We start from the raw sequence: 14,700 nt of genomic DNA, 5'->3' as shown, positions 1-14,700 counted from the left end.
CGATCGTGACGAGGTCCAGGATCGCCTCAGCCACTTGGTGAACCAAGTTGCCACGCACTTGTTGCGGCTGCGCGATGCCTACCGTCGTGCCAGCGTGACGATGCCCGCCGTCGGGCTAAACCCGTTCGACCACCCGGTCGACTTCAACAAGCTGCGGCTTCCTGACCTGGTCTCCTTCTTCACATATATCTCCGAGGAGCTAAGTCGTCTCTGCGCGATGGTGGGGGCTGAGTTGGACAAGGAGGGGTTGCAGGCTGCCGTCGCCGTTACCGGGCGAATCCTTTCAGGGCTCCGTCACCGGAATCCATTCGTGCCATTGGACGCCGTCTTTGATGAGCTGGCTCCCATCGACCGGGAGCGGGCTCTGCGGGCGGTTGCACCCTACATCACCAACGTCGTGCGCCTCGAGAAGCAGAGGGACTTCGGTGGTGTTTAGGAGCCCTCTGCATGGGCATGTCCATGTCTCGGCGTAACATGACCGTTGGATCAAACTCAGACGGTGCAGATCAGTCACTGTAGCACAAAGCGTGTGGGTGTGTTTGGTTGCATTCTCATCTCAATATAGTTGTTTCCTCTTCGTTTATTTTTGTCAACCTACTAGTGTGGACTCATGCACCCTTCATGGTTCAGGCACTCTGCCAAACACCCAAAAGTGGGTCGAGAATGGAACTTTTGCTCCCATCCCATGCACCCTTCATACACCATGTCTAACACTATAGGATGTGCTTCATATGGTTCATGTTTCGTGGAGTATTGTAGCACCGTACTCTCCGTGCGCTGTGAACCTAGTTCTGTTAACATTGATCTCACCGTTCATTCTCGACCGGACAGTCGAAAAAGTGGTACTATGTTACATATAGGAGTAGTTGACATGCGCACAACATCATTTGTTATTGTCATATCTTACTACACTAGCAACAATATTGTGTAGTACTGACGTATGAACCACTGCACATGCCTAGTAGTAGGAGCATTGTGTATGTTCAAGTGGCTGCCGTGTTTCGCACTCCTCCGTCATAAGAGTGGAAACGCTTGATGTAATCATTTTTTCTTCAGAATGAAAAACAGTGGACACGCTCTACCATGCGGATCCTCCTCCAGCCATGCACTAAATTACTCACTTTCGCCGACGTGTGGGACAGCCAGCACCTGGGTCCACCAGCCATGCACTAAATTACTCCATAGTAGAGTGATGGTAGACTACCCCGATCGAACCGCCGCAGTAATGCCCAATGAGCCGTCAAATCACAAAACCCCCTCCTTTCCATCAGTAAGTTGGACGGACGAAGCAACCATCATTTCACTCTTCTCTCTCAGCTTCCTCTCTTGAAGAAAACCCCCACTCGCTTCTCTTCTCCCTCATCTCGTTCCTCCTTTCACTCTTCTCTCTCAGCTTCCTCTCTTGGATGGACGCCGGAGCACCGGCCGACGTGATGTCTATGGCTCTGGCCAAAACCGTCAAGGCTCATGGTACGGAGAAGCGCAAGCACCCCGCCGAGACTACCGCAGACAAGCTCAAAGCCATCGCCCTGTCCAAGCCCGCCTCTCCGGGATCCCTCATTAAGCAAGTCCAGGTAATGTCTCTTGTTGACGATCTTTTTCTCGATCTTGATCGTGTTTTTTCATCTAACACGCAGTACTAGTACCGGTAGTACAACTTTCTGGGTGATCTTGCATGTGATTTTAGTGTGCAAAATGACGGTTCTAAATTCCTCTTTTGACCAAAACATGCGAGAGGTTGACACTGATTTCTTATAGATTACTTTCAACTACTCCCTCTGTCCCAAATTTCTTGTCTTAGATTTGTCTAGATACGGATGTATCTAATACTAAAATGTGACTTGATACATCCGTATCTAGACAAATCTAAGACAAGAATTTTGGGACGGAGGGAGTACTTTATGAACATCAATGCTACCTTTTAAGAGGGTATATTTGCCTCACTAACTTGTGTTATGGATACTGCATGTAATCCCTCTGCTCTCATGCCTTTGAAGACATGTTCTAGTGTCTTTGTTCACTCATTTCTGTGCGTATATGTAGTCATATATGGAGTATAATATCGAAAATCATCTTATATTTCTGAATAGGAGGTAGTAATAAAATATGGTTTCTGTTTGAATTAGAACCAGGTCCGCGGTGGAGATGAAGTTCTCAAAGTCATGCCGTGTGAACTGGAAGACCTGATGATGAGTTCTACTACTGAACTATCCAGCTGCTGTGTCTTTGTCGCCACGTGTCCTGAACTAGTGTTTTCCTGTAGCATTGTTGTCAGGCGTGTTCTCGAGGTTGTACTTGACCACAACAATTTCCTGGTTGTGCCTTCGATTACGAAGGGTGTGGTTCTTGTAAAGCTTCCCAACAAATCTGATGCGGCCTGTCTTCATCATCATGTTTATGAGTGGAAAGACCACTCTGTTAGGTTCTCCAAGGTTGACAAAATGGCGATGGTGCATGTAGACATCTCACATGAAGTCCATGGCCTAGTCAGTTATGCGGGGTTCATCCCGTAGGTCGGTGGCAAGAAATAGTCTGCAGAGTTTAGTTAGTGCAACTTTGCTTGTCTATAGTAAGTACTATTGTTCAGTACTTGATTTGTGTTTGTGAACCCTGTATTGTTTATTAGTACTACCGCTTTTGGTGTGTGGTCAGTCCTGAGAACGGTCTATGTTAATGTCTGTCCACTCAATTCAGTCTGTACATATTGAATTATCCAGATCATATTTTTTGTGAGGACGGTTTATCAATTATGGTTACACTCCAATATCTGTATGCATTGCAGGGTTTATCGCACCCACCAGGATTTCCAGTCCCATGGATGTTCGGTCCATACGATTTGTCACGACCTTTGGACTGTCCTGCTTGTGGGACTAGGCAGGGCCCCTACATGCCACGCGTAGTTGGACGATCAATCTTCTGTTGAGTACTTCAACATAGTGATTTCCTGGTAAGGATTCACTCGTGTCACATCAAGTAAATCTTATTGATTTACTTTCTAAATCTTATTGATTTAATGTCATGTTTTCTTTCTTTTCTTGCAATTTTACGATGCATGTTTTGCCTTGTGATGTTCATCACAGAATAAACTGTTAGGTTTGCTCTACGATGGCTATTTTTGCAGGTTTCACTTCTTATGATCTGTCAGTAACGAAGGCACTGTCCATCACTTATATTACTGGAAAGAATTGGATCAGTCTGTTGTCTGAGTGCAAGCTGAATCCCTATGATGAACTGCAATTTGGTTTAACAAAAACGCCACAATTAGTCCTTCTCGCGTTTAAAAGAAATGAAGAAAAAACTGGATCACAGTCACAGTTCCTAGTCAAGTTAGAAAGCTAATCATAGCAGACCAGACACGATCGCCGCTGTCTCGCATAGATCGAGCACCGGCGGTTGCTCTAGCACTGACAGCGGCAATAGCTCAGTCTGATCTAGCTGAGGATTGGGCACCGACCGCGTCAGCGGATCAGTCTGATCTACCGGAGGATCGGGCATCGACACCGGCACCAGCTCTACAAGGAGCACCATCTCCGGCAGCAGCAGCGGCTTCGGCACCTGCACCAACACTTGCACTTGCATTTGGTCCGGCCCATGCAGTTGCACTGGCAACAGACTGGGCTGCAGTGTTCGCACTTCATATACCAAAGTCCTTACAAAAACCGACATGTCCACCTTCTTGGTAAGCATTGGCCGCCCAAGTGCTTCGTTCTTTTTTCTTTCCATGTTGTTTCACATGATTCACTGTGTTGATCTAACTGTTTGGGTATGTCCTCTTGTTTGCTAACAGAGAATTCCTAGAGCAATGAGGGAGTCGTTCATCAATCCGGGCGACCGCGGCCAAGTTTCTCTTACCATGCGCAGCCTTGGTGTGAATGAACCTGCTCAATATACCGTAAGTACAAAGGATGGTCGCATGATGATTGATGATAAATGATGGTCAAGGTTCAAATCTAAATCATATCTTGCGGTAGGGGATGATGTCAAAATCGAACTTTCTCGGCAAGGAGAGCTGGTCCAAATCAACTTTGAAATTCTTCAGTAGCAGCACGCAACTGCCGAACTGATCTATCCTCCGAGAGATTTTGATGTAATAGTCTGGCATGGTGAAAAAAGTGTCCTCTGTGTATAAGTAGTACGACAGTATTATTTATCACATGGTATATCGTTGATAGAATTGCAACTCTGATTGCTGGTTAGGAACTGTCGTTCGATTTCATTCCAACAGCTGCCGTGCTTTACTCAATTTTGTGTATTCGCCTTGCGATAGCATCTAAAACCAGCGCAGTATCGATCGCTTGCAATATGAAAAGCGTTGAGGTAGAACACATGGGCCCCCCAAACATGCAGGGTCGGCCTGCGGCCGAAAGTCTAGAACCGTGAGCCTATCTGAGTATTATATTCTCAGCTGAACCCACATAAAAAAACTGAACCCCCATAATGCCCGTGCGTTGCAGAGGGAGTATATTTCTCGACAAGGTGAGGTTGTGACATAAAAGATTTGTATATTTCTTTACAGAGGGAGTATCTCTCTGTCAAAAAATATATTTATGTGTAACTAGTTACTCCTGTCTTTCTACTTCCTTTCGCTGATATGTGGGGCAACCGGCAACGGGGTCCACGTGCCATATGTACAAATTAGAGTGCACAACTTCACGGTAGACACACCCCGGTCACAGCGCCGCAGTAATGCCCAATGAGCCATCAAATCACAACCCCCCCTTTCCAGCTTTAGCAGTAAGCTGGACGGACGAAGCGGCAATATTTCACTGGGCCTGAATCCCCTTATCCCTCGTCTGCTTGTTTAGAGAAAACCCCCGCTCGGCGATTGCATAGGGTTTTCTCATGGAGAACCAGGTACGAATTCTTCATCCATCGCCGATAAATCCAAGTCCCTTGGTCGCAGGTAATCCTAGGATGGCAGCCGCCGCCGTTGATGCATTTTTCTTTGTATTGAATCTAGTGTGTTTCAGTTGCAGTGCCCAAAGTGTGAGTACGCTACAGATTTCTGCGCCCTCGGCGAGACGCCACACTTGTTCCTTCTCATCCTACCACAGCATTTTGAAACACGCACAGTATGTTCCTAGAATCCTCTTCTCTATCCGGGAGGGTGGTTTTTTTTAACATGCTGTGTTCTCATATTATTTTTCCTGCAGTGTATTATTTGCTCTGCCAGAACACATGTACTCAAGATGCTCGGCCTTGCCATAACTAAATATACTAGTTTAATGGTCACAGTGAAGACAAGCCATGGATATTACTTCCAAGTTGGGTTCATGAACCAAGAAGATCGCTGCTTTTTTTATGGCCGAACTTGGATAAACTTTCTCAAGTGTTACGGACTGAAAGTTGGCGCACAAATGTTGATGGAAATAGCAGAACCTGGTCTCATCTTCACTGCGATCTTCCACCCCGACGTCGTTCCAATTGTTCATCCATGTTAGTTTTGTATCTGGTTCTTGCTTGTTGCCTCGATTACTTCTTAATCCACCTATTCTGTCTAACTAATCACAATTTAACTTTAGAAGTAGCAATGAATCTCTCACGAAGATGCTACTTCTAACTAATATTTTCTTATAATTGGTGGCACGTGTAGGTTTTTTCAGAGCTAAGCAGTCTTCTTGTTTGTTACTCTGTAATAACTCGGCTATTACTAATGGCACTAAAGTTGACTGGATCGACATCCACAAGTTCTTACACTTTATTGATCGTCTTGAGGTCCTTGTGGGGCGTTTCAATGGTGGAAGGCCACGTGGGATATGTGTGCCACTGCTGCACTCGTTGAACAGGTCCAACTGTGTCGAGAAACTTATGGTACGAGTTGTTTTCTTTTATATATGTTGTTCATAAACTATTGCTTATACACAGTTTTACAGTTGTGATCTTCTTGAAACAGGAACAACTGAGTTCTATTGTTCCTATACAGATGCCTGACCATGGTCGGGTCAGACTTGCGCCTGGTCACAACATGATGTTTATGTAGACCTACTGAATTCCGTTTGGAGGTGAAAAGATACTTAGTCGTGGGTGGTCTCAAATAATGAAGGCCCGTCCATCTTGGAGAATAGGACAGAAGATTATGTTCATGCTTTTCCATGGCTCTAAAGCGAATATCCTGTTTATTGACCATGTTGCAAGATGAAGCCGCTTTCAAATGGTTGTGGATGCGCGGGGTGGCGCCTGGGCCTTGTCCTGGGGCTTGGCGGCCTCACCCTTGGTTAACTGTAGGCAAAGTAGCACTGTTCGAGGCGTGCTTTGTACGGTTGAACCTGTATAAGTACTCATACTGCTTTCAACTTTGGTTGTTAAGTGCCCCTGCTGGTTTTAGTTAAGGTTGTTAAGTACTCCTGCTGCTTTTACAGTCTGTCGTGTTTCTTCAGTCCTGTCTTCCTCCAGCCACCAAAACCAAACCAGCGCCTACGGGGCCGCCTGCTTCCGCCTCCCACGGCTTTCTCCGCCTCAGCGCATGCATCACCGCCCCACCGTCTCCTAAATCGTTAACGCCGACGTCCTCCGCGCGCTTTGGTGTGCTCGCCGCGGCGCCGCCTTCTCGCGTTGTCAACATGGTCAACAAACAATAGGAATCGGCAGAAGTAAGTGGAGAGGATGACAGTAGGGGCCCACCACGTCATCGTATGGAAAAATAAAATGCTTCCTCCTAGTGTTTTCCTGACATCTGGGACCCACGACATTGTGAGCGTATATAGTCAATAGACAAGAGAACAGCACAAGATCAGATGACACCTGGGACGTAGCTACTCGAGCAGTATTTTTTTTGTTTGGTATTGTTGAGGCGGAGCAGGGTTTGAACTGGGCTGTGGCCCGTCTAGCCCATGCTTATATTTTATGTTCACCATGTGACCAACCCAGCTATTTTTTCTTTGTGAAAATGAGCCCAGTTTATTTTTTTCTGAAGAATACCCAATCCAGGCCTACTTATTTTTCTACGCCCTGATGGGCTGTAACTCTTTCAAGACGCCTGCAAATCTTGAAAGTAATATGAAATGGGTTGTAAATATAAAAACAGATGACAAATTGGCAATTACTTTATAATTTCTGATTTTTTTTACATTTTCAGATTCCTATTTCACTGGGCATTAACCTAATTTAAATATATGTTCAAAGTACTTTAAATCTGGCTCGACATTTTGGTATTAAAAATAGTTTGGAAACCACAGAAATATGCGAAATTGACCCTGGCCAACCAAAAAAAACGACTGCAATAAATTGCATAAGAAGTTGCCATGAGCTATATATAAATTATTAAAAAAAGAGGGAGTGGTCTGACTTGTGGGCCTGTTTAGTTGAAGCGTATGCAAGATTTTTTTGTTATTATATACTATGTCAACAAACGATTCTAGCAGGCGTAACCGTTGGATGTCAATCCAACGACCATCGTGTTTCTTCAATCTCCGATCTTCTTGCTCCAGCTGCCAAAGCAGCGCCGGCGGGACCGCCTGCTCCCGCCTCCCGTGGCCGGCTGTGCTGCCGCGCGGGCCTCAGCGCCCCTACTACTCCAACCGCTGGCCAGGGCATCCCTGTACTCACCCACACCCCCTGTTATTCTGCAGCGACGGCAGCCTCACACCGCAGCCGAACCGGTGAACCCTCGTAGTCCTCTCCGCGCGGGCTTCCGCTGCCGCATCTTCCCCGGCTCCGTGTCGTCCCCTTCCTAGGCCTCGCCGTCGTCCACCGCCGTGGTGCTCTCGGCGTGGTGTGGTCAATGTGGTCAATGACCGACTTCCATCGGAAGAGTACTGTATGTGGAGAGGCTAACAGCTGGGTCCATGGCAGCCGCAAGGAAGTGCCTCCTTATTACGCAGAAAATAATTATTCCTCCACCTGACAGCAGGGACCCACTGGACGGGCCACCAGTATTTCGCGAAAAAAACATTTCCCCCTGACTGCTGGGACCCACAGGATCGACCACTGTATTTCGTGAAAAAACATTCCCCCCGCTGTCAGCTCGGACCCACCAGAAGTGCCTCCTTATTACGCACAAAAAAATGAATACCCCCCTGCTAGCTGGGACCAACCTTGGTGGGAGGCTGACTTGTGGGCCTACTAAGTTGACTGGGACGGAGGCCTTTGTCAACTTTAGTCAATATATGAATGATTCTAGCTCGAGTGACCATACGATGTCCATCCAACGGCCATAGTGCTTCTTCACCCTCTGGTCTTCTTGCTCCAGCCGCCCAAAGCAGCGCCGGTCGTGCCGCCTGCTCTTGCCGCCCGTGGCCGGCTGTGATGCCGTGGAGGCCTCACCACCCCCTACTACTCCCACCGCTGGCCAGGCCATCCCTCTATGCACCCACACCCCCTATTATTCTACAGCGACGGTAGCCTCACACTGCAGCCGAATGAGTGAACCCTCATACTCCTCTACGCGTGGGCATCCACTGCCGCGTCTTCCCCGGCTCCACGTCGTCCCCTTCCTAGGCCTTGCCATCATCCACCGCCCTGGTGCTCTCGGCGCGGCGTGGTCAACGTGGTCAAGGAATGGCTTCCATCGGACGTGGACTGTACGTGGAGAGGCTGACAGCTGGGTCCACCGCCGCAGCAAGGAAGTGCCTCCTTATTACGCGCAAAATAATTATTCCTCCACCTAACAGCGGGGACCCACCAGACGGGCCACCGTATTTCGTGAAAAAAACATTCTCCCTGTCTGCTGGGACCCACCAGCTACATCTTCGCATGCAAGAAAGTGCGTCAAAAAAAAACGATTCGCCCCCGTGACTGCTGGGACCCACCAGCTACATCTTCGCACGCAAAGAAGTGCGTCCGAAAAAAAACCATTCTCCCCCTAACTGCTGGGACCCACCAGATACATCTTCGCACGCAAGGAAGTGCGTCCGGGCAAAAAAAACAAAACAATTCCCCCCCTGACTGCTGGGACCCACCAGCTACATCTTCGCAGGCAAGGAAGTGCCTGACAGTCGGGACCCACCTGGTCGAAGCGTACGTAGCATTGTCATTCGGGTCGCGAATGTGTACGTACATACTGGTCGATGTAGAGGCGCGCACGTAGCATGTACACGTAATTACATCGGCGTGGGTGCAAGAAAGAAAATACGGCCACGTACGTACATACGGGCAGGGTATCGAACGCCTACTCGCGCTTACGTACATGGCTGGGTCGGAACGGAGAAATAGCGTCGTCGTCATGTTCATGGGGAGGCAACGGAATGCGTCGTGTTCATGGGGAGGCAACGGAATGCGTCGTGTTCATCGGGAGGCAACGGAATGCATGGGAGCCAACCGTCTTGGACGGAACAGGTGATGGAAACGAGGCTTGGCGTACCGCAGAACGGAGGAAACGGCCTTGTGTTCGACCGGCCATGTTCGGAACGGGGTCCTGTTGATAGGGAGGGGTGTGGCGTACCGCAAAACGGAGGAAATGGACCTCCTACGGTCGAAACGGGGGTCCTGTTGATCGGGAGGGGTGTGGCGTACCACAAAACGGACGAAACGGACCTCCTACGTCGAAACGGGGGCCCTGTTGATCGGGAGGGGTGTGGCGTACCGCAAAACAGACGAAACGGACTTGTGTTGGAGTGCTACGGTCGAAACGGGCGTCCTGTTCATCGGGAGGGGTGTGGCGTACCGCAAAACGGGACTCCACGGGATACTGTTCATCTCCACCGTCGACCTCCTCCAACCTCCACGGGCTACCGTCGACATCCTCCAGCCTCCACGGGCTCCTGTTCATCCATCCTCCACGGACTCCTGTTCATCCAGCCTCCACCACGCGCTACTCCACCGGCTACTGTTCAACCACCCCTCCACGGGCACCCCTCCACCGTCTACTGTTCATCCAGCCCTCCACACCACGGGGTCCTGTTCAACCACCCGTCGACAGCCACCCCTCGATCGTCTACTGTTCATCCAGCCCTCCACACCACGGGGTCCTGTTCAACCACCCCTCCACGGCCACCCGTCCACCGTCTACTTTTCATCCAGCCCTCCACACCACGGGGTCCTGTTCATCCAGAGGCAAAGCCACCACTCACTGTTCATCCACCCCCCCGGCAACACTCACTGTTCATCCAATCGATCGGCTTCAGTTAGCAGTAGTAGCAAAGGAATCGCTCCATCGGGTTCAGTTAACACCCATCGATCAATCGCTCGGGTTCAGTAACGCGTAGCCTGCAGTGCAATCGCTCGGGTTCAGTTAGAGCCTAACGCCTCGCTCGGGTTCAGTTAGAGCCAACGCCTCGCACACACGCGCGTACGTGTACGAGAGAAACGCGCATCGCTCGGCTCCCGACCTCCCACCGTAACCGGCAACTCCCCGAAATTTTCCTCCCCCTCGCTTCTAGCATGGTTTTTTCCGTCATGGACGGCCCAAAGAATGTCATGCAGCTGCGTCTCTGGCCTGCCCAGGATGAAAAGCCCATTTTCTGTCATGATTTTTGTCATAGAATTAGGAGCCCACCACATCTATGATGATACCGGGTTTTGTCACAATTATCGTCATAGAAGTGTCATATGTATGACAGAAAAAAATTCGTTTGGCCCAAAATGTCACGGATGTGTCTTTTTTTTGTAGTGCCACATAGTAGTCTTATGATAAAACACTACCGAGTTCTGGTTGGGAACCATCATTGGGGATATCGAGGTCCTTGTATAAGCCCGGGTCTTAAGAAGGAACCTCTTTTCCTTGAACAAGTCAATCAGTGGCTTTGTGTGCTAGGAATACATATGGAATGGAGATGATCAGTCTATCAAACCATAGAATACTTCACACATGCGTGACTGACTTGGGACGATTCCATAGGAGGCGAAAAAAACAAACTTTCTCGAATTCATGGTGGCAACTTGCTTCAAATGCACATGAACTAGAGGAAGCCACTTCTTCCATCCAAACATATACCTCCACGGGCTCCTGTTCATCCATCCTCCACGGGCTCCTGTTCATCCAGCCTCCGCCGCGCGCTACTCCACCGGCTACTTTTCAACCACCCCTCCACGGGCACCCCTCCACTATCTACTGTTCATCCAGCCCTCCACACCACGGGGTCCTGTTCAACCACCCCTCGACAGCCACCCCTCCATCGTCTACTGTTCATCCAGCCCTCCACACCACGGGGTCCTGTTCAATCACCCCTCCACGGCCACCCCTCCACCGTGTACTGTTCATCCAGCCCTCCACACCACGGGGTCCTGTTCATCCAGAGGCAACGCCACCGCTCATTGTTCATCCAACCCCCCCTGCAACACTCACTATTCATCCAATCGATCGGCTTCAGTTAGCAGTAGTATCGAAGGAATCGCTCCATCGGGTTCAGTTAACAGCCATCGATCAATCGCTCGGGTTCAATAACGTGTAGCCTGCAGTGCAATCGCTCAGGTTCAGTTAGAGCCTAACGCCTCGCTCGGGTTCAGTTAGAGCCAACGCCTCGCACACACGCGCGTACGTGTACGAGAGAAACGCGCATCGCTTGGCTCCCGACCTCCCACCGTAACCGGCAACTCCCCGAAATTTTCCTCCCCCTCGCTTCTACCATGGTTTTTTCCGTCATGGACGGCCCAACGAATGTTATGCAGCTGTGTCTCTAGCCTGCCCAGGACGAAAAGCCCATTTTCTATCATGATTTTTTGTCATAGAAGTAGGAGCCCACCACATCTATGATGATACCGGGTTTTGTCACAATTATCGTCATAGAAGTGTCATATGTATGACAGAAAAAAAAATCGTTCGGCCCAAAATGTTACGGATGTGTCTTTTTTTGTAGTGCCACATAGTAGTCTTATGATAAAACACTACTGAGTTCTGGTTGGGAACCATCATTGGGGATATCGAGGTCCTTGTATAAGCTCGGGTCTTAAGAAGGAACCTCTTTTCCTTGAACAAGTCAATCAGTGGCTTTGTGTGCTAGGAATACATATGGAATGGAGATGATCAGTCTATCAAACCATAGAATACTTCACACATGCGTGACTGACTTCAGACGATTCCATAGGAGGCGAAAAAAACAAACTTTCTCGAATTCATGGTGGCAACTTGCTTCAAATGCACATGAACTAGAGGAAGTCACTTCTTCCATCCAAACATATACCTCATGAATGGAACACGAAGGCAATGCTTAAAAAGTTTCCAACACTATTTAATGTTCAACATGAATCATGGATGAGATAAAATGTTGCTGATGGGATCAACAACAACTCATTGGGATTTTCGTATAACTGGAGTTCCACAATTATGTGAACAATGTGATAGTATTGGTCAGACCAAAAGATGTAATGGTGTATACTCGAGGAATCAACCACGAGTAAGACAACATTACAAATATCGTTGGTTCTAACTTGATTTGACGATGGCCCACACTCAAATCATGGTTTGGGCAAGACGATAGGTTCAACAACTGATCACGAGGACCAATCGATCAAGAAATCATCTTTCTACAACAAACACACAAACACAAGATATCCCTTTGGAAATGAAATAAGTTAGGCAAGCTTTTATCTTCCAACTCTCCAAGTTGCAGTTCAGCTTAACCAACTAGCTCAGGGGTATCCAACACAGATTCTTAGAGAAGGAGTGGTTTATAAGAAAACCAACTTGATCACGAGCTCAACATATCAGTCAGGGGATAACCTGGTAACACTTCCGAGAAGATATTCGGAAAATCACGAACCACCGGTATGTTACTAAGCTCGAGATCAATCTTGCTTTTCAGGGCAAGACGATGTGATAAAGAGAGTGATGGATTGACACAATCCTATCTCATTGATCGAGGAGTGCACCAGGGAAAATGGACAAGGTAGCACGATCAATCTTAGAATGATAATTCAATGCCAACACGCTAATTATTGTCCATTAACTACCAAGCAATGGGGTTGCTAGCAGTATTGATTTCACACATCACGATTCACTTGTCGGCATTCCGGTTATAATAACACGGGAATGGAGGAATTAACAATGATGGCAAGAAGTATTACTACATCAAGAATTCATAAGAGGTGGTGCAATTGTCATGACACTCTTGACATAAAGATGGTAACACTCCAAGGTAGAGCAGAGCAGAAGCTGGATTGGCATTTTGATCTGCGGAACACAATTCCTTTGACCCAATCCTAGATATGGATGAGTTCTGGAGTTTGTAGGTTGTGTTAGTAGTTTACCAAGTGGTACCCGGTACAGGTGGGCTTGGGACATACTAGGCACCATGGCACGGTGTACCAATCGTAGAACCACCCGTCGAGGTGGGCTTGGGAACCCTGCACACATCGTTTGGGGCCGTGAGCGACACCCTAGTTGGATCTCCTTGTGGATGGAACCCGAATAGGCGATAAACCTGGACGAGAGACTTGTGTGGTTAGTCAGGTTGTGGCCGACACCCTCGCTGGGCTTCCGCTTGAAGGTTGCCGAGTACATGTAGTGTAAACGGCGATAAGTGGCGAGAGCGTGTGTGAAGAAGTACACCCCTGCAGGGTTAACATTATCTATTCGAATAGCCGTGTCCGCGGTAAAGGACTTCTGGGTTGCCTGTACAGTTCATAGATAACTTGAAGTGGATACTCTAAAATGCGCAAGATAAGCGTGAGTGCTATGGATGGCGTTCTCGTAGGTAGACGGGAGCGGATCCATAGTGGTGTATTGATATGGTGAATATGTGGACTCGTGTGCGCCACCTCAGAAGAGTTACTTGCAGTCGTAGTTTAGTATAGCCACCGAGTCAAAGCTGGCTTGCTGCAGTTAAACCCCATCACCCCCTTTCTTGATACCGATGCATATGTAGTTAGTTCTATTGTAAGTCTTGCTGGGTACATTTGTACTCACGTTTGCTTATTTTATGTTTTGCAGAGAGACTTCAGTCTCACTAGTAGTTCCGCATGGACTTCGACGTTTAGCGTGTTACCTCAGCTACGATCTTGTGCCCTCGGCAGGATCTTGTAGATGGTCAGGCTTCTCAGCCTTTTTCATTTGTAGTTGTCTGTACTCAGACAAGTTAAGCTTCCGCTTGTGCTTGTTGTTTGTATGCTGGGTCATGAGACCTATGTTTGTAACACATGGCTTCTCGGAGCCTATTGAATAAATACTCTGACTCGTAGAGTCTTGTTGTGATGCCATGTTGTATTTGCACATATCGAGCATATTGTGTGTATGATTTTAAAATGCTTGGTATGTGTGGGATCCGATAATCTAGTTGTTTATCCTTGGTAGCCTCTCTTATGGGGAAATGTAGTCTGGTGCTTCCACTGAGCCTTATTAGTCTACTACAGCCCGGGTTCCCGGAGTCCTGTTAGCCCAGTTTCTACAGCTCGGATTCACACGCTGCTGACCTACATGCTCGATATTGTTTCATGTATGCATGTCCGCGTAAGTTAGTGCCACTTTGGGTTCACGACTAGTCATGTCGGCCCGGGTTCTCTGTCATATGGATGCTAGCGACACTATCATATACGTGAGCCAAAAGGCGCAAACGGTCCCGGGCCTGGTAAGGCGACACCCGTGGGAATACCATGCGTGAGGCCGCAAAGTGATATGAGGTGTTACATGCTAGATCGGTGTGACTTAGAATCGGGGTCCTGACAGCGGGAGGTTGATCCCCATGAGATAGAGAGCTCCAAGAAGATGGAGGCAGCCACCGAGCCGACCCCAGATACGCTCACGGCCACTGCTGAGATTGTCAACACCCCGTTTGAGGTTACAGCCCCCGTGGCACTGTAGGAGCAGTTTCCCCCTTCGAGGATGTGTCC

Source organism: Triticum dicoccoides, chromosome 1B (genome assembly GCF_002162155.2).
Source record: "Triticum dicoccoides isolate Atlit2015 ecotype Zavitan chromosome 1B, WEW_v2.0, whole genome shotgun sequence".
Classification (NCBI taxonomy): domain Eukaryota; kingdom Viridiplantae; phylum Streptophyta; class Magnoliopsida; order Poales; family Poaceae; genus Triticum; species Triticum dicoccoides.
This window is presented reverse-complemented; position numbering follows the sequence as displayed.